Raw genomic sequence first — 19,573 nt, 5'->3', positions numbered from 1 at the left:
CCTGTAAGATTCAATCCCACGCTTCAATTCTTCACTCCCAAGCTCTCTTGATCTTCAAAATCTCCTTTTTAGCTTCTTAATTCGTATTTTGGGGTTCCGAATTTGTCTGGGAGCATGCCGCGTCGTGCGGCCTACTGGGTGAGAGCTTCGCGTGACGTGTGCTACTTGCGAATTGAGAAAGCCGTTTCGGCCATAACTTCTCCGTTTCAACTCCGTTTTTTTTCACCGTTTTCGCCTACGAATTCGTAAATCAATTCTCTATCTTCTCATATCTTTAAATATCCATTTCCATTCCATGAGAATACTTCACTAAGCCCAAGCATTATCCCGTGTGCTCATTTCTTTAACGTTTCAGCTGGAATGAGCTCAATCGGAGTTTGTTTGACCTGGTTTCCTACATTTTCTCGGTTAAGGACAATTTGTACCAGATTCTTACCCTATACACATATACATAGTAGGTTATAAACTCGGGTTTGAAGTGTATAATGTCTAAAAAATTACATACATTAACATAGGCAATGTTTTAAAAACCGATTTTTAAATTAAACCGGATTAGGCTAAAAAATGGTTCAACCGGTTGAACTAGGTTGTACCGAGCGGTTCAACCGGGTCGACTACCTAATTCTATAATTTCATAAATTATAACATCAACTCAAAAGTTAATCCAAAAATGCATGATTACATATTAAAAGATGATCCAAAAGTAAATCCATAACAAAAAATTATCCAAAAGATAGTCGAAAATCATTCAACTTTCCAACAAGCTCTTTTAAATGAAAGTGTACGGTATGTTTAAGCCATTTGAGTGTTGAATACATCAAGTTCACGATCGCATAAAAGATAAAATTCACTGTTATCGCAATCCTCATCAACTAGAGGATAACTATTTCCGTTTCATACAATATTAAATAAGAACTTTTAGTTACGAATAATCATAATATATAAAAATTACGTAAGATAAGTAACATATATAATAAAAATAAGTAACAACCCAAATTAAAATAACCATGGGCCGGTACCAGTATTATGTTTCAAACTGGTATACCGGATTTTACCGCCGGTACAAACCTTATGCCGTTTCACTTATTTACCGGAGTGTTTCGTACCAGATTTACATTTAGAAATGGTAATACCGGTATAACCGGCCGGTATTTACCGGTTTTTAAAATATTGAACATAGGTACACCGCTTGTTTAATGTTTGATTTGGTAACGAAGTGTGAGAGATGGAATACGATAAACGAAATAACATCGCCATCAAGACCACTCCAAACCGAAAACGTATAAATGAGCTAATCCCCTCAGCTTACCCGCTTCTCACAAAATCTAAATATTAATAAAAGACTCCAATTAATGCCACATGGCAACATCTCCTTCTCCCTAAAACTTCTCATCTAATATTTATCATGTTTAATAATCTTTTTCCTTATTTTAATAAAATCTCATAATAACGTTCTCCAGATTTATATTATCATACTTGAGATTATCTAATTAACCATAATACTGTTTACTTCAATATGTGAATTTATCTATGTTTGGATTAATTCAATATCTGCCTTTATATGTGGTATATGTATATTCAACTAGTTTTTGCCCCGCCCGCGTTGCGGGGCAATAAGCCGAATATTTCTCTCTCATAACATGTATGTCTGTACAAAGGGCAAAAACGTAAATTATATTTTGAACTAGAGGCGAAATCATAATTTTAAACTGAGAGCAAAATCGTAAATTTGAGCTAGGGGGAAAAACATAATTTAATTTTGAACTGTGGGCAGAAAGGTAATTTTGAGCTAAGGGCAGAAGCGTAATTTTGAGGTAGAGGAAAAAACAACATTTTATTTTTAACTGGGTGCAAAAACGTAATTTTAAACGGATGGTGAAACCGTAATTTTAAACTGAGAACAAAATTAAAAGTGAGTTTTTGAACCGAGGGCAAAAACGTAATTTTGAGCTAGGGCAAAATTATAATTTTATTTTGAGCTGAGGGTAAAAACGTAATTTTAAACAAAGGACGAAAGCATAATTTTAAACTGGGCGAAACCGGAATTTTGAACAAAATTAAAAGTGAGTTTTTGAACCGAGGGCAAAAGCGTAATTTTGAGCTAGGTGCAAGATTATAATTGTATTTTGAGCTGGGGACAAAACGTAATTTTAAACAAAGGACGAAAGCGTAATTTTAAACTGAGAATAAAATTAAATTAAAAATAAGTTGGTCCAATAGGGAAGTGTCAGGCAGTCGTATTTTTAAACTGGGAACAAAATTAAAAGTGAGTTTTTGAACTAAGGGCAAAAGCGTAATTTTGAGCTAGGTGCAAGATTATAATTTTATTTTGAGCTGGGGGCAAAAACATAATTTTCAACAAAGGACGAAAGTGTAATTTTAAACTGAGAATAAAACTAAATTAAAAATAAGTTGGTCCAATGGGGGAGTGCCAGCCAGCTGCCTGACACTATTCCCCCAACTTACAAATGTATGTATAGGAAATATGTGTCTTTATATGTGTTTGTATTTTAGTTACTTTTAGGAAACGAAATTACAAAAAGGTTATTGATTTAATAAATATTAATAATAAACTTATATCCTGTAATATATTAATTTAAAATTCTATTTTTAATAAACGATTCTAAAACATTTCACGTATCAACACCATACATCTCTAAAAAAAACTTTTAATAAAAGTTAATTTTCGTTACTTTTTAAATCGGGTCGATGTCTTGTAACAATAGCATTTCTTATTTTATAATCATTACATTAATATTCACTCTTATTTCAAATATATCTGTAAGTTGACCGTATCTTTTATTAGATTAAATAGAAATATTAAACTTTTCCACGAAATCCGCTCATATTTCAAATATTTTTATAGCTTATAACTTATAATTTATTGTTTATAACGATAATGACAATTATTCTTATATTTGATATTTTTTATTTGAACCTTATCAAAACATTTTTTTTGTGAAGTTTTTTTATATTAAATTTATAATGATATTTTTTAATTAAAATATAAAAGTTGTGTTCATATTTACTATGTTGTTTAACATTTACCATTTTTTTAATGTTGTAAAGACTGACAATAAATATGTGTATCAATATTTGATATTAAAGAAGACTACCATAACCAATGGTGTGGTGGTTCATTTGAAAAGGCAAAGCATTTAAAGACCTGTATTTGAGAGGGAGAAGTTTTAGTTCAAGTTCCACAGACGACAGTGACTAAAAGAAATATGTTTTTGAAAAATAAATTACCATAGGCTTCAACATACATAAGCAGTCTTCACTACCTTATTCGATTTGCAAAAAAGAAATGGTTCATACAATCGTGAATCGTTTTTATATTATTTGCAAAACAAATGATTTTTAATAGTATATCTATGCACAGGTAGAGGATCCTGTAAAAAGTGAGACTTTTGTGAGAAGTGTGAGAAATAATTTGGGAATGACAAGTGTCCTTTATCCTAATTAATTCAAAAGGGCATATTAGTAATTTGACATTTTTATCATTTAATTGATTTCCAAGAATAACTGCGAAAAAAAAAAAAAAAAAAAACTGCCGATGAGTTTTTTAAGGTTTGAATCGAATTTTGAATTAGGAGAAATTTTAGGAAACATTATACATCTGATTGTTTTATATTCTTCATTATCTTTTAATCGCAACATCTTTTAATCATACATTGTTCATGGCGTAGTGTTTTAAAAAACTGGAGACATTGACTATGATTCAAGTCATGGTGTTTTATCTTGAGACATTATTCATGGCGTGGTGTTTTATCTATGACTTGAATCATACATTGTTCATGGCATGGTGTTTTAAAAAACTGGAGATATTGACTATAATTCAAGTCATGGTGTTTTATCTGGAGACATTGTTCATGGCGTGGTGTTTTATCTATGACTTGAATCATAGATGTTTAAAACACCACGCCATGAACAATGTCTCCAGATAAAACACCATGACTTGAATCATAGTCATGGTGTTTTAAAATCTGGGAATGTTTTGTTTTGATAAAACACCACGCCATGAACAATGTCTCCACATAAAACACCATGACTTGAATCATAGATGTTTAAAACACCACGCCATAAACAACGTCTCCAGATAAAACACCATGACTTGAATCATAGATGTTTAAAACACCACGCCATGAACAACGTCTCCAGATAAAACACCATGACTTGAATCATAGTCAATTTTATCCAGTTGTTTTAAAACACCACGCCATGAATCTGATTACAGTTCTCTTTATGATAATGTATGAAGAATATGTAACCAAAGACCTTCTACAATTAAGGTGAATCATTAATTCCTATATTTAAGGAAAAAGGAGTGAATGTAGGAGGTTTTGGTCGTGTATGATATGGTTACCATATTTCAAACATTGAAAAAGACACTATTGCCCTTCAATTTTACATAAGGTCCCTCTAATTAAAACACAATTTACATTTTTATACCCTATTGATCTCAACCATTAGATCAAATATCCAATGGTTTAAAACACTTCTTACCCTTCTTACATTTTAGACACTTTTTACCATATCCCTACCCTCTATGCACATATGATTTTTGTTTAGTTATTTCGTTATGCAAATATGCAACAAATTCTCTGATGTATTTAATGAAAATTATTCCATTATTTCATTGGCTAACAATGTAAAATTTATTAAGAAACTTCCTAGAGAATTGATGATTACGATGAGAATTGTTAAGCACTTTAGAACCAAGTTGGGTATCAATTACTATGAGTAAGAGATTGCAAACTTGTGGAATGATTATTATGTATGCTTATTTTTGGGTAAATTACTTTTTGAGTACCGGTGTTTTAAGGATTTTAACCACTTGAATCCAAAATCAAAATGTTTAACGCCCTGAGTCCCTATAGCCACTTTTCTTAACCATCTGAGTCCAATTTTCTAACTCAGTTAGAATTCTGTTGTTAAATTTTATTAAATGACTAAATTATCACTATAATTAAAAAATAAAAACTAATCTATTTAGATTCCTCTCTATCCTTATCTCTATCTCTCTCAAATGACATCATCTCCCAATGACAGCAACTTGACGACCACTCTGATCCCTTTCTTCATCGTCTTCTCAACCCTCCAGCTTCAACTCCATGTGATCTTCACAACACAATTCTTCTACCCCCAACATGTCTGTAGTTTGCGGAGCCGAGTGCTTCCTCGCCGTCGGATCTGTGATGATGCGGTGGTGGTGGGGATGATGCGGTGGCGGACAGTGGCGGAACTAGAACATTAACTCAGGGGTATCCTAAAAAAAAATTTCACCATGGAATTGTACAATATTAAAAAAACGACAATAAACAAATAAATAAATAAAGTAAAACAAATACCTAATAGATTTGTCTTTTTCTTTTTTTCATAGCTTGAAATCGTTTCATCACATCATCGTCTTTTACTTCACGTAAAAAATCCTTTTCACCGCACAAACCATAGCATTGTTCAAAAATTCTGGGCGCATTCATCCGTCTTGACAAGCTTCAATTTCGAAAGACATCTTTCAACGATTGCGGTTGCAACCGGTAAAAGCAAAGCTAGCTTCACTACCCGATAAACTGAATGAAAAGAACTATGTGTTCCCGTTTCAACCATAACACGGGCAAGATCACTTATTCCATTCAAGTTTGCAAATTTATCACCATCGCTTATAGTGTGACGAAATGGGCAATTGGGATTTGGGCTTATTATTTTCAATTGATTGGTATCCTCGTAGTTGTGTCATGTCGTGCATTAAAACTTCAAGGCAATTGGGCAATTACTTACAATCTTTTATTATTTTGGGCTAACATATTGGGCAATTGGGCTTATTATTTACATTCTTCAAATGATTTGGGCTAACATATTCGGCAATTGAGATCTGGGCTTATTATTTTCAATTGATTTGGGCTTACAGACTCTTTTTAGTAGTGTCCTCATAGTTGTTCAGGGGCATCCTTGGTATAAAAACCGAAAAAAAATTGAAATTTTACAATACCGATAAAAAGTTGAGCCGTAGCCCGTGCTACGACTCGTACAACATAGGGTCCGCCCCTGGTGGCGGAGGTGGTGGTGTGGTGGTTGAGGGGATGATGCGGTGGTGTTGGCGGCAGTTTTATCCACCACAATACGTTTTGACGCACCACCACTGCATCAGACAAGTGTCTCATCTTGTTTCCGAAAAACCCAAAAATGAAAGATCAGTTTTCACTGGTCAAATACTCCATTGTTTCAAGATCTTTCAAATCGTGATATTCTGTTCAACTTCTTCTTACATAAAGATTAAATCTTTTTCTTATAAAGTTTGAATCTTGATTGTTGTTATTCATGGCTGGCAGTAATGAAATCAACGTGAATGAAGCTAAGGTAATGTTACTTTCTTTTTCATCTGTTTACTCTGTTTTTCTTTTGTTTTTTTGTCATTTTTTTTTCTTGAATTAGTTAATATTTTTTTGTTTTTAATTTTTCACTGGATTTACTTGATTTTGTTATGGGGGTTTCTTTTGTTTGATCTGGGGGTTAAATTTTAACCATCTAATTTCAGGTTTGTACATCTTTGTTAGGTAGTAAATATAAGATAGTACACATGTGTTCCTGTTTTGACCGTATCTTATTGAAAAAAGACCTGCAATGAAAGTGACCACACATTAAGGATCCAACAAGACTGTATCTTCTTGAAAAGAGACCTGCAATGAAAGTGACCACACATGGATCCAACAACTTATGATCTATCTTCCTCCTCTTTAAGAACAAGTAGATTCAACAACTTTTTCATTCAACCTCAGATCTCTAGTTATAAGCTGTTTATACAAATTCTGCAACCAGGATAGGATGAGGTTTATTAGGATAAGTAGAGCAAACCTTCAGTGGCGTCTTGTTGAACGGCACGCATTCAAATCAGCTATCAACATGACATGTTTTTGAGCTTTAGAAAGGTGAGTATTATGTTAAGTTTAGTAATTTGTTTTCTAATATTAAGATTTTACTTATATAAAAGTATAAATAAATCAATAATTAAAACTTCATAAACTACTCTCTCATCCATTCACTATGAAAATATTTTTTCTAACATTTTTTCATAGATTAAACTCAGAGAATAAAACCTCCATTTAACCCTTGACACCTTCATCGATCACCTGATGCTTCTCGACACCACATCAAACCTCACATGGTTACGGGGAGGGTATACCAATTGGCCTAAGATTATTAGTAATTAGTATTAATAATAGTAATATAATAATTGCGAAAGTTTGTTAACAGTAGTTTTAGGTGGTCCCGTTCACTTTACTTTCTTTCCTTCCTTTTGTTTTCTAAATATTTTTTTACGAAGAATTCATCTATAATTTAAATATGAATGATAAGAAAATTGTACGATTCTCAAATGATAGTCTAATGAATATCTTTTTTGTTCTCATCAACGAAGAATTTCTTTTCACAAGTTCATCTTCACGGTGTTTTTAAACTATTTTTTAGTAAATATTGTATTTTAAGAAATGTGTATGTATGTATAGTGTTGTGGATATGTTTTGTATTACTATATTTTTACTTTAGTAAAAACATAGATAAAGTTTTTTTTTTCATAAAACTTAAATTTAACTAAATATTTTTATAATATAATAATATCTGAACATGTTTTAATGATTTAGATATCCAAATTTGCTGTTAAAAAGATTCTTTTTGATAGCGAGAGTATCAAAACTGATCTCCGCGTAACTCGCGGGATTCAAACTAGTGTCTAATACACAATAGAGGTTGTGATCTTTACACACAAAATATTTATTCTCTTGTAGGTTATTTTTGGACGAAATAATCTTAATCAGTTTTTTTTATAGTAAGTTTATTATAAACTAATCATGACATCATATTGATGAATATGAAAATGAAGATAAACTTCAACAAATTTTATATAAAGATGGGGAATAGTGCCAGGCAGCTGCCTGACACTTCTTCATTGGTCCAGGTATATTACGATTTTACCCTAAGTTTAAATCATGAATGTGCCCTCTGTTCAAAGTTACGGTTTTGCCCCTGATTAAAAATTATAGTATTTCCATCGCTTTAACTTTTGGCAAATTATGATTTTTCCATAGCCAAAAATTACACTTTTGTCCCTAGTTAAAAATTACAGTATTGTCATCTTTTAGTTTTTTTTAAATCCCCCGTTGGCTCGTGTATGATACGATTTTACCCTAGTTAAAAATTACGAATTTGCTCCTGTTCAAAGTTACGATTTTGCCCCTAGTTAAAAATTACAGTATTGCCATCGTTTTACCTTTTGACAAATTACGATTTTACCTCCAGCCAAAAATTACAATTTTGCCCCAGCTCAAAATTACAGTTTTGCCATCGTTTTAGTTTTTTAGCAAAACTATAGAAGTGTTCCGTTTTAATTGTTTGACTCGATTTAATTTTTTTTCGTGTTAAGTAGTTGCCTAACATTCGCTCATTAGTCCTGACATATTACAGTTTTGCCTCGAGCTCAAAATTACGGTCTTGCCATTGTTTTAGTTTTTTTCTAGCAAAACTATTGTAGTGTGTTTTTAGTTGTTTGAGAATTACTCGGCCTACCGCCCCGCAACGTGGGCGGGGCATCAACTGGTTATATACAAAACCAATCGAGGGGAATAGTGCCAGGCAGCTGCCTGGCACTCCCCATTGGTCCGGGTATATTACGATTTTCCCCTAATTAAAACTTACAAATTTGCCCCCTGTTCAGAGTTATGAGTTTGTCCCTAGTTAAAAATTATTGTATTGTCATCGCTTTAGTTTTTTTGCAAATTACAATTTTACCCTAACCCAAAATTACAATTTTGCCCCAATTAAAAATTTACAGAAAATTACAGTATTGCAATCGTTTTATTTTTTTTTAAAGGTGTGTGGGGAATAGTGCCAAGTTGCTGCATGGCACGCCCCCACTGGCTCGGTTATGTTACGATTTTATTCCCAGTTTAAAATTACGAATTTGATCCTATTCAAAATTACGATTTTGCCCATGGTTTAAAATTATAGTATTGATATCGCTTTAGCTTTTGGCAAATTACGATTTTACCCCAAGTCAAAATATACAATTTTGCCCTCTGTTCAAAATTACAGTATTGCCATCGTTTTAGTTTTTTTTTACCAAAACCATAGAAGTGTTTTGTTTTAATTGGTTGAGTCGATTAAATTTTTTTTTTCGTGTCAAGGAGTTGCCTAACACTCGCTCATTAGTCCTGACAAATTACAGTTTTGTCATGAGCTCAAAATTCTAGTCTTGCCATCATTTTAGTTTTTTTTTAACAAAACTATTGTAGTGTTTTTTTAATTGTTTGAGAAATATTCGACCTATCGCCCCGCAACGCGGGCTAGGCATCCACTAGTTGTAAAACATCTTTGATTCTGTCCATGTTGGTTAAAATCTCTAAGCCCACTAAATTAGTTTCAGGCCCATATATGAGAATGTAAATTGTAAATAGTCAAAAGACAAATCCCTTTTACCCTAAATCCTCAACATCGACGTCAATCGTCATCATCATCATCGTCATCCTCCATCAACCTTCATCGTCCACCGTCGTTCACTATTAGGCATTTTCCGTCTTCCATACTACATCGCCGCTCATCAGGTAATTTGTCACGTAATCGTGGGTTTATCGTTTTCTTGGGCCTACGAACGAAACGGCGAGCTGAGCTCGAGTCGAGCTTTGGCTCGTTTATTGTCTATTAATAGTGTGCATTAATATGATCATGTGAAATGTATGTATTATTTGACACAAACTGTTCATGCCAGGTTATTGGTTTATTCATAAAATGGATCCGCGCATTGAAACGCAGTCAACAGTGTAAGTTATTCTTCGTTTACGGCTTCCTGATTTTTGTAACATTATAAATTTTTATCTAGCTTATATCTATTTCCACCTTAACAGACTAGGTCCTAACCAAAAAGGTTTCCATTACTCGATGAGAGAGTCCTACGAGGAGGTATGGGAACAAAAATTTGAGTCATGTTTTTCCAACAGTTTGACTCACATGCTCACTATTCTCCACCGTAAGACACCCGGAAACGAACACCTACGCTTGTCGCCAAATACTATTTTAAGCTTGATGCAGCCAAATGGCATCATTCTTCCTAAAGAAGCGCTGCGTCAAGTTATAAATGAAGGGCTTGAAGAACTAGAGATCAAGCAAGCCATATACGAGAAGGTCGAGAATTTTCAATACAAAGTGGGGAGTAAAAGATATAAACTGAAGAGTTTTGAGACTATTACCAGACATTTCAATATTTGCTAAAAAGTTGGCAGAAAACTTTAATCTATGAGGGTCTCGTTACCCGTTGTTAGGATATTGCTATCCAATAGATATCGTTGTCGAAAACCAAATAGGTTGCCACGTTAGCAAGCATGACCCATATCGCTGGGGTGCATTTAATAGCTTAGATGACTGTCTTCTTTACGATGCACATCACTTTCCCCACCCTAAAGCTTACCCGCATTCGTTCTTGATCACTGGATTGTATGTAAGGGTTGACAATCATAAGCTGATGGATCTTAGCGTTGAGGTAAAAAACTCGTGAGGAACAAAATGGGGTGACGGAGCATATGCATGGGTGACGCTGGATATTTTCCATCACGTTGGTGTACCGAGTATTTAGAGATGAAGATGGAGTGATGAAGATCTGATCAATGTTTAAACTGTTGTTTAACTAACTTAACTAATGAGTTATCATTGTTACTATTTTTTTTTTTTTGCAATTTGCTGATGAAATTAGTGCTTGACTATGGTTAGATTTGCTGATGAAATTAGTATTTGATTGCTGTTCCAAATACAGTTTCATTTATGGATTGTGTATTCTATTTAAGGTTTTGTATGACGACGATGGATTGTTTCGGGTTTTGCGTTTCAGCAACCTACATTTCATCATCTATAGCCATCAAAAATGTTCCTTTAGAGGTTTTTCATCCGTCATGCTAAGATAACTCGTACGAACGGTTGTTTGTTATGCGTTTTGATTTGTTAAAGCTGATGCGGCTTCTTTATGTTCGGTTTCTTTATGTTCGGTTTCCAGCTGTCGTTCCTTCCTCGTCTGCAGGCGTACCAAAACTATTTTTCGGTTTGATCATTGGTCAAGTCCTTTTTCGCTGCGTGGCTTGACTCTCTGCGTTTAGACAACATGTTTAGTATGGTGTAATATTTAGTACCTACAATTAACGCGATGTATGTATTACCAAACTGAATATTTGATATACGTAAAAACTGTTGGATGCATATAAAACAATCTAAGGTACCTTGACAATTCCCCATGTTCAACATCTCAGCGCCTAACAGCTCCATCCTTGCCCTGGCTGCGATTATAGGAATTAACCATCCATGTATTTATGGTTTTTCAAAGCATTATAATAATACTTTGTTGTGACATGATCATGTACTCCCATACGACCTACAATTAAGTTTCTACCCACATTTATACTTACACGTGTTGTGCTGTAACAATATGAATATATAGAAACGAAAAGAGGCATGGCTTAACAGTTCACATGACAACTTTAGTCCATGTCTCTAAAAAAAGAGGCCAAATTAAGTAACTTTAAAAATAGTTTCTGACCAAAGGGCCTGAGGGCCTAACCCGTTTAAACCCAGCCCGAAAGGTGCACGTCTAGACCCATTAACACCATATAATATGGATACCCAATTCAAAATTCAAAGCACTATAATAATAATATAATAATACCATTATGTGACATGATTGTAAACTCACATATGACCTATAATTAACTTTGTAGACACATTTATACTCAGGAACTTGGCTATTATGTCACATGTGTTTGTGTTGTAATATATACACGGGTTGAACAATGCAAATTACATAAACCATAAGTCTATGAATAAACAAAATATAAATCTAACTACATATTACATTAGGAACTTGGCTAATCAAATGTATAGGATTAACTCTAAAAAGTTTATGATCTTTAGATTTGATCGGCAACCAAGATTTAATCATCAGATTTTGCCAACCTTCTAGCGACTCAAAAAAAACCAAGGAGAACCAACCTTCTTTTTCTTTTCTGGTCTATGATTAGTACGAACTGGCGTCGAAAAGCTCCCCAGTATAGCTTTAACTCTTCCATGCTTGTTAGTCACTACTCCTGTAAAAATGCTACCAAAGTCTGCATCGCATACAACAAGCAAGATTAATAAGTAATTAAATCAATATTAATATGTTTAAGATTTATTTTAAAGGTGGATATGATAATATAGTATGAACCAATATAAAGCTCTATAGCTTCCATATTGGTTGCTCTATAACGCGGTGAACTTCTGCAACCTCGGTAACGGGGAGAGTTAAATGTTATATATCTTTAATTTAAACAATAATAAAGAAACTTGCCTGGTAAAACATTTAGGTGACGTAATTAGATACAGCTACTTGTTTCCTTGGTGAAATTTGATGCCCTTTCGAATTTCGTTGCTACAATTTTGCTGCTAAATCTTCTCTTTCACCTTTTCAAATGACCATTGTCGAGAATCATAATCTGAATTTTCATTTGATATATGTTAACCATAAAAGCTAAATGACAAATATATGTAACCACCATCAAATATATGCTGACTATTCTTCAAAAAAACCCCAACTGTCAAGTTATAGTATGTAACCATCATCATCATATGCTCACTTCCAGATGAATGGGAGTCTGAACAATTCAAGAAGCTGGATTAGCTTTTCATTGCTCTTTGTATGTGTGATTTGTGAATGTTTGACGGTGCAAACTAAGAAACTCTCTTTCCGGCTTGGAATAAAACAACACCGTCCAAAATAACCAATAAGAGTACAAAAACCGCCAAAACACCTGTACAACTCGCCTATGCATATTGTACAACCAGAAATGCAACACTACTATGTTGCTGCTAATTCATATTCATAATATATTTAAATTTAAATTAAATCAAATTAATTTAAAAAAAAATGCAATTATGTCACTATATTCAGGTTTGGCCTAAGAACGAGAGGTAAGGCGTGAATTTTGCCTCTAAATGTTTAAGCATTATATACTAAGGAGTTGTTTGTTTACCTCTTAATGAGGCTCTTAATGGTTCAGACCTCAGCATTTAATGGTTCAGACTGTTTGTTTCGCGAGCAGATGTCTGAATGGTTCTGACATTTGCCTCTGAATTGTTAAGTATTTTACATAATCTGAATGGTTTAGACCTCTAATTTGAATTGGTCAGACTTTTGCCTCTAAACGGTTAAACATTATACTAACTCTTAATGGTTCAGACCTCTTACTGATTCAACACTTAATGGTTCAGATCTATTATTGGTTCAGCACTTAATCATTCAGAAGTTGCCAAACAGCCCCTAAGTCTGAATGGTTAAAACCTTTAATCTGAATTGGTCAGACATTTGCCTCTAAACGGCTAACCATTATACTGGCTCTTAATAGTTCAAACCTCTTACTGATTCAACACTTAATAGTTGAGAACTCTTATTTATAATCAGAAACTACCCGTTAAAGAGGCAAACCCAAAAGCCAAGGCTGAATAAACTACCCGTTTAAGCACGAAATATGTATAGCTTTTCTTTAGAAGTCGATGAAATTTGTTTTTTCTAAACTGTATGATGTTTGTAGGGGAAGGTTTTGGATTGATCAACGATTTTCAAATTTTGCAAAGCAGGTGGCCTATAAATGAGGTCCAGATGTGTTGGTAAATCGAAGTTTTAGTTAGTTAAAATGCTAGATAGAAATAGACATACATTATCAGCTTAAGCACATGAATATATTACACACACTTGATGATGCAGGTGCTAGGAAATGACACTAAGGATAAAACAATAAATTGTATGCTTTAGCAAATATGAGAGCAGACAATAAATGCAGCCGACCTTTTGATGAGGCAAACTCTGCATCACAAGATCTTTTAAAGATCTTTATACTTTCTATTATAGAGAAACATTTTATGTAAGGCGCTGCTGCGTACATAAAAAATATACACGCAGATACATGGGCACATGTACACCCAACATTTTGCAATAGATAAGCACCAGTGCAACACCAAAGAGAAGGATATCATCTACCTTGAGAGGGTCAAGCAAAATACACAACCATCTCCAAGCACACATATATAAGTATCATTTCAATGTAGGAATGGGTCAGGGGTTGTTTTGTATGTTTGGTTTATGGCCGGTTTTAGGCAGAAAATATGAGTCTGGTTGTTTGCTCCTATGGCCTAACCGGTCGTTTGGCTTGGAAGATTCTTTTTTATTTCGGGACTTCTGTTTGATTTTATTTGGATCAAGGGACGTCGTTCTTGTTAGCATGATGCAGGCCCAGCTTCGGGTGTTAAAAGAGTTTTTTTGTGGCCTATTTGTTCCCGTTTAACCCATAGTCTTTTATCAGTTTATAGCTTCTCAAAGTAGATTTTGACTAGCGTTTAACCTGTGTGACCCATTCCCTTTATAGGTAGAAGAGCTTTTTTAGCAGTTTGGACTTTTGATGCTCTAAAAATAGACATTATGCGATTTCAACCTGTTCGACCTGTTTTCTTTTAAATAGATCTTTTAGCAGTTTGTATGCTTTAAGAATAGACATTATGCGATTTTCAACCCGTTTTCTTTCAAATAGATCTTTTAGCAGTTTGCATGCTTTAATAATAGACATTATGCGATTTTCAACCCATTCGACCCATTTTCTTTTAAATAGATCTTTTAGCAGTTTGTATGCTTTAAGAATGAACTTTGAACCCGTTTGATCCATACCCTTTTAGCAGTTTGCATGCTTTAAAAATGAACATTGGACGACTTTCAACCTGTTTGACTCTAGATCTCTTTTAGCAGTTTGTATGCTCTAAAAAATGACTTTAGGTGATTTTTAACCTCTTTTAGCTAAAAATATTTCTATTTGAAAACTTTACGTGTTTTGCAGATTGTAAGTAATGGTGTCTACAAGAGCATTGAGAATCTCGCGATAGCGAACTCAAACAATGAGAGGTTGTCGGTAGCAACATTCTATAGCTCAAGTATGTATGGGTACGGAATTAGGCCCTGCACGAAGCCTTGTTGCACAACATATTGTAGCAAACTTCCGGCGAGTTCCCCTCCCTAAAGACGTACTTTAAAAAACTTTTTGCTTGAAAGCTTGTATATTATTAGAGAAAAATGCCCGGATAGTCCCTGTGGTTTGCTTCATTTTCATCTATAGTCCCTACACTTCTAAAGTTACAGCTATAGTCCCCAACTTTTGCACATTCGTTCTCGGATAGTCCCTGACGCGGATGTGGGTTAGTTTTCTCTGTTAAGTGAGTGTGAAATGATTATAATACCTATTTAATTTTAAAATCCATTTGATTTGGTTCCACAGGCGATTTTGGCTACCAGGAGTTTGATTCAGCTGGATAAGAGGTCTCGGGAAGCGGCTGCGATGGTTGCAGCGTCGGCTCCTAATACTGCGGGTCCGAATGCTAATACGCCCAGTAAAGCGAAGAAGCTGGAGATCCTTTTGGTGTCGAAGTGAAACCAGAGTATGTATTTTGTTTTAATTTTGAAATTTTTTTTGTTGATTATATAGTGTTTGAGCTTGTTGTAGTGGTAGAGGTATAATCTGTGTTATTTATAACTAGAGTTAATTTCCCGGATGGTCCTTGTGGTTTCATGTTTTTTCACGTTTAGTCCCCACCTTTTGGAAATAGCAGGTATGCTCCCTATGGTTTGTCATTTTGTTACTCGGATAGTCCCCTGACATTTACTCCGGGGACTATCCGAGTAACAAAATGACAAACCACAGGGAGCATACCTGCTATTTCCAAACTAACTGAAATCTACTTCGGGGACTATCCGAGTAACAAAATAGCATACCATAGGGAGTATACCTGCTATTTTCAAAAGGTGGGGACGAAACGTGAAAAAACGTTAAACCACAGGGACCATCCGGGCAATTAACTCTTTATAACTATATATATATATATATTTGATTTGTCAACTTAAAAGAAATTGGTGTTTGTTATCTCGGATCTTTGAGGTAAAATTTGAGATGCACGGTGTTATGAAAGAAATTGGTGCTTGTGTAGGTCTAAGTCCATAAATATTTATGCTGCATTTTAGTTTTCAGCTATGGGTTCTAAGTGAAAATGCATCACTATGTTAAGAGACACAACTAGATGCAACCTTAATACGTACAGTTTACCTACCTTTTAGACTTGGTTTAACAAGGCATTAGTGCTATGGCAGTGGTGAATGTCAGGTGGTGTACTTATGGCAGTGGTGAAGAGTGGGTGGTATGGTATGGTATGGTTGTGGAGGTGTTATGGTGGTGAAAGCTGGAGACGGTGGCGGTGAAGACGAAGTGGGTGGGTGGTGGGTCCTTTATAAATTTTTAAATATTAATTATATTTATTTTAACTTTTTAGTTATTAAATTAACATTAAGGGTATTTAGGCCATTTCACACTCACTTAACTGAGAAAACTAATTTACATCCACGTTAAGGACTATCAGAGAACGAATGTGCAAAAGTTGGGGACTATAGCTGTAATTTTAGAAGTGTAAAGACTATATGTACAAATGAAGCAAACCATTGAGGGAGGAAATTGGGACAACTACCAAACTTTTAAGACACCTGGGCAATATAGGGATTCTATCCAAACCCCTGCTCCTCTCTTCATTGGTGGCGATGAGTTGTAACCCTCCATTGAAACCACGACCTTTGAATGGCTCCGGTCATTTGAATCGCCGCACAATATTGAATGGGATCAATTGAATGGGAGGTTTCCAAGATAAAAATGTTGGTGTGGTTGTTGTATGTCCCAGAGGAATGGGCCCATTGGTTAGAAGATTATACGTTTAAAGGAAAATAGACAAATGGAGCTGGGATTAATGCAAGTTTTGCTGTATATTAGGTTGGTCAACACTCAAAAGATCTGTTTGTTTATTCCTTGTCATATTCATATTGAAATATTGATGATTGTTAAACAACGGCGGATCTAGAAAATCCGCCAAGCCGTAACGTTTTATAAATAAGCCGTAACGAAATCGAAAAAACCTCAAATTTTTCCAAAATTTACACTAATTTTTCCAAATTTTTCCGCGCCAAGCCGTAGCGGGCGTTGCCCCCCGGCATAAGATACCTCCGCCACTGTTGTTAAATCATTCGTTGCAGGATGTTGACTGTAAAGCCACCGATGTTGCACTTGGATGGTCAGTTGCTCTTGGCTCACCTTTTACAGTAGCAACTACACTAGAACACGAGTATAAAGTTATATATTTGGAGAAAGAGGTCCCTCTCATAATTCGTAGCAAAACAAGTTCTTGTACAAGACTAATTTTTATTTCCAAACATAAATACCCGCAACAACGGGCGGGCATTCCCACTTGTTATTATTTAAATATAAAAAGAATATATATGATTTTTTCAAGATACAAGTTTTTATCAAATATTAGATTACTAATAGAATTGGTATTCTAAAATTTAAATGTCAAAAGTTGTTAAACTGTCTAAAAATTTATGCTTTGTGTGGGATTCATCATGATAACTCAAATCTGACAATGCAAACGATAGAAAGCACACTCCGGGATACCTTTAGAGTGTGTGAGGTCCTTTGTTTCAAGCCTGGTAAATTTCGACATACCTAAGGACAAACCCATCATGGACCATTCTCCCGTCCTTCCAGGTCGGTTCCTACATCCTCTACCATGAATAATTAGTGCCTTTACATCTTTCCTCTACCTCGACAATACGTCAACACCTAATTGCCTCATGGATATCTTTGTAGGATTCTTCCAAATTCAATTTATTTATTGTGTTTTGTTATCTATACTAGTGTTTGGTAACCATCTAAAAGAATTGTCGTCTGCAATTCCATGCGACATCCGTCCTTTGAAAGATGAACCTAATATGATAATTGTAACACCCCGTTCCGGAACGGGCCGGCGTGTCACAATAACGGTAGGCAGATCAAAAACATAATTCCATTTATACTTAAATGTATTACAAGGCTTTACAGCTTAATGAAGGATATCTAATCCATTATAATTATTTCTACCGTCTTTTCTAAACACTCGAGCACTCTTCCATTTTCTGTCCCAGCTTGTCTTGATAACCTGACGTAAAGAAGAAAACAACAACAACAAAAAAAACGTACGTCTGAGCAAAATTTCGAAAGTTTTGCCCAGTGTGCGGATAGAGGAAAACAAAAGCTTATTTTATTTTGTTAACCGGATGGAACTTGACGATGCAAATAACTTAATTTCATAATCATATCTTACGGATGTACCCATGAGCAAACTTAAAACGTGACAATACACAGGTAGCTACTCCTGCATAATTATCATATGAGATGGCGAATTGGCATACCCGTTATCCACCTCCTTATACTTATACTTAAATCCTAGGATCGATCCATACGCCTCCTAATAGCCTTATGTACCACACTTGTACTTAAGAGACGCCGTGAACTGATCTCTCCGTCACGGATGGAGCACATGATGTTGATGCCACAACAACATGCTCGTGGGACACTCCACGAGAAGCGATACTCAGGGTATCAGAGTACAAATGGTCTTATTCACATAACTTATAAAACTTATTTTCAGAACAGAACGGAACATATATTGGAACATGCGATAATGAGTACAACTTAACAGAAAAACTATCGCATGACATGAAACTAAATGATTAGAACAGGAATCGAACGGACTGTCAAATGAATCGATAATCAAAGACGTGAGGAGTTTTAAAAACAAGACATAGTAATTTAAAACAATTTGACTTGAGTAACATAATACTTATATATCATATTAAACTTGTAACTTATTTACTTATAACTTATAAGTCTTAAGATATTTAACTTGTAACTTGTAAAATACGGATCTTTGGCGAGATTGAAAATATAAGAGTGGAACCAGTCATCAAGGTATGGTTATCAATCCTATCTTGACAATTTCGTCCCCAAAATGTGGTTTATTAAACGAAACAAGATAAAACCTTGACTCGTTAATAAGGAACCACTAGAGTAGGAAATGAAACTTGTATAAAATAAACCATTTTCTAAATAACTGATGTAAAACAAAACCTTTTCAAAACGTTTGTAACTTTCAACACATGTTTCATAACTAAATCTTAATACGGAGTCTATAACTTATTTCATAACTTAATCTTAATACGGAATCTATAACTTATTTCATAACTTAATCTTAATACGGAATCTATAACTTATTTCATAACTTAATCTTAATACGGAATCTATAACTTATTTCATAACTTAATCTTAATATGGAAATTTAAATTCAAGAATGACATACTTGTATCAAAACGACATAAATTGAAAGAAAAGGATTCTACCCGTACCCAACGGACATAAATCGATAGAAAGGAATTCTATCCATCCAGAACTTATAACTTATAACTTAATCTTAATACGGAATTCTTATATTCAAACGACATAAATCGAAAGAAGGGATCTTTTATAAAAACAACATAGATCGAAAGGAAGGAACCTATCCGTACCTTAAAATTTCCAAGTGATGCTACCTTGTTTCCAATTGTAGATTCATACGGACAGAGTTTAGCTTACTGATTATTCTCTTAACCTAATTTGCACACAACTAGGAAATT

General features: G+C 34.4%; 1 long non-coding RNA gene across 2 annotated transcripts; it reads left to right on the top strand.

Moving 5' to 3' along the window:
* The first annotated feature begins 6,468 nt into the window (after positions 1 to 6,468).
* On the top strand, positions 6,469 to 10,928 carry LOC110890579. Of its 2 annotated transcripts, XR_004874632.1 has the most exons (4): positions 6,469 to 6,929; positions 7,880 to 9,596; positions 9,761 to 9,812; positions 9,897 to 10,928. It is a non-coding gene; the product is annotated as an uncharacterized LOC110890579 (long non-coding RNA). The 2 variants fall into 2 exon arrangements; XR_002564612.2 differs by lacking the exon at positions 6,469 to 6,929 and having other exon boundaries at positions 7,603 to 9,596.
* The last annotated feature ends 8,645 nt before the right edge of the window (positions 10,929 to 19,573 follow it).

This window comes from Helianthus annuus, chromosome 12, assembly GCF_002127325.2.
Source record: "Helianthus annuus cultivar XRQ/B chromosome 12, HanXRQr2.0-SUNRISE, whole genome shotgun sequence".
Taxonomy (NCBI): domain Eukaryota; kingdom Viridiplantae; phylum Streptophyta; class Magnoliopsida; order Asterales; family Asteraceae; genus Helianthus; species Helianthus annuus.
The sequence above is the reverse complement of the archived record's forward strand: the minus strand, read 5'-3'. Positions and strand labels throughout refer to the sequence as shown.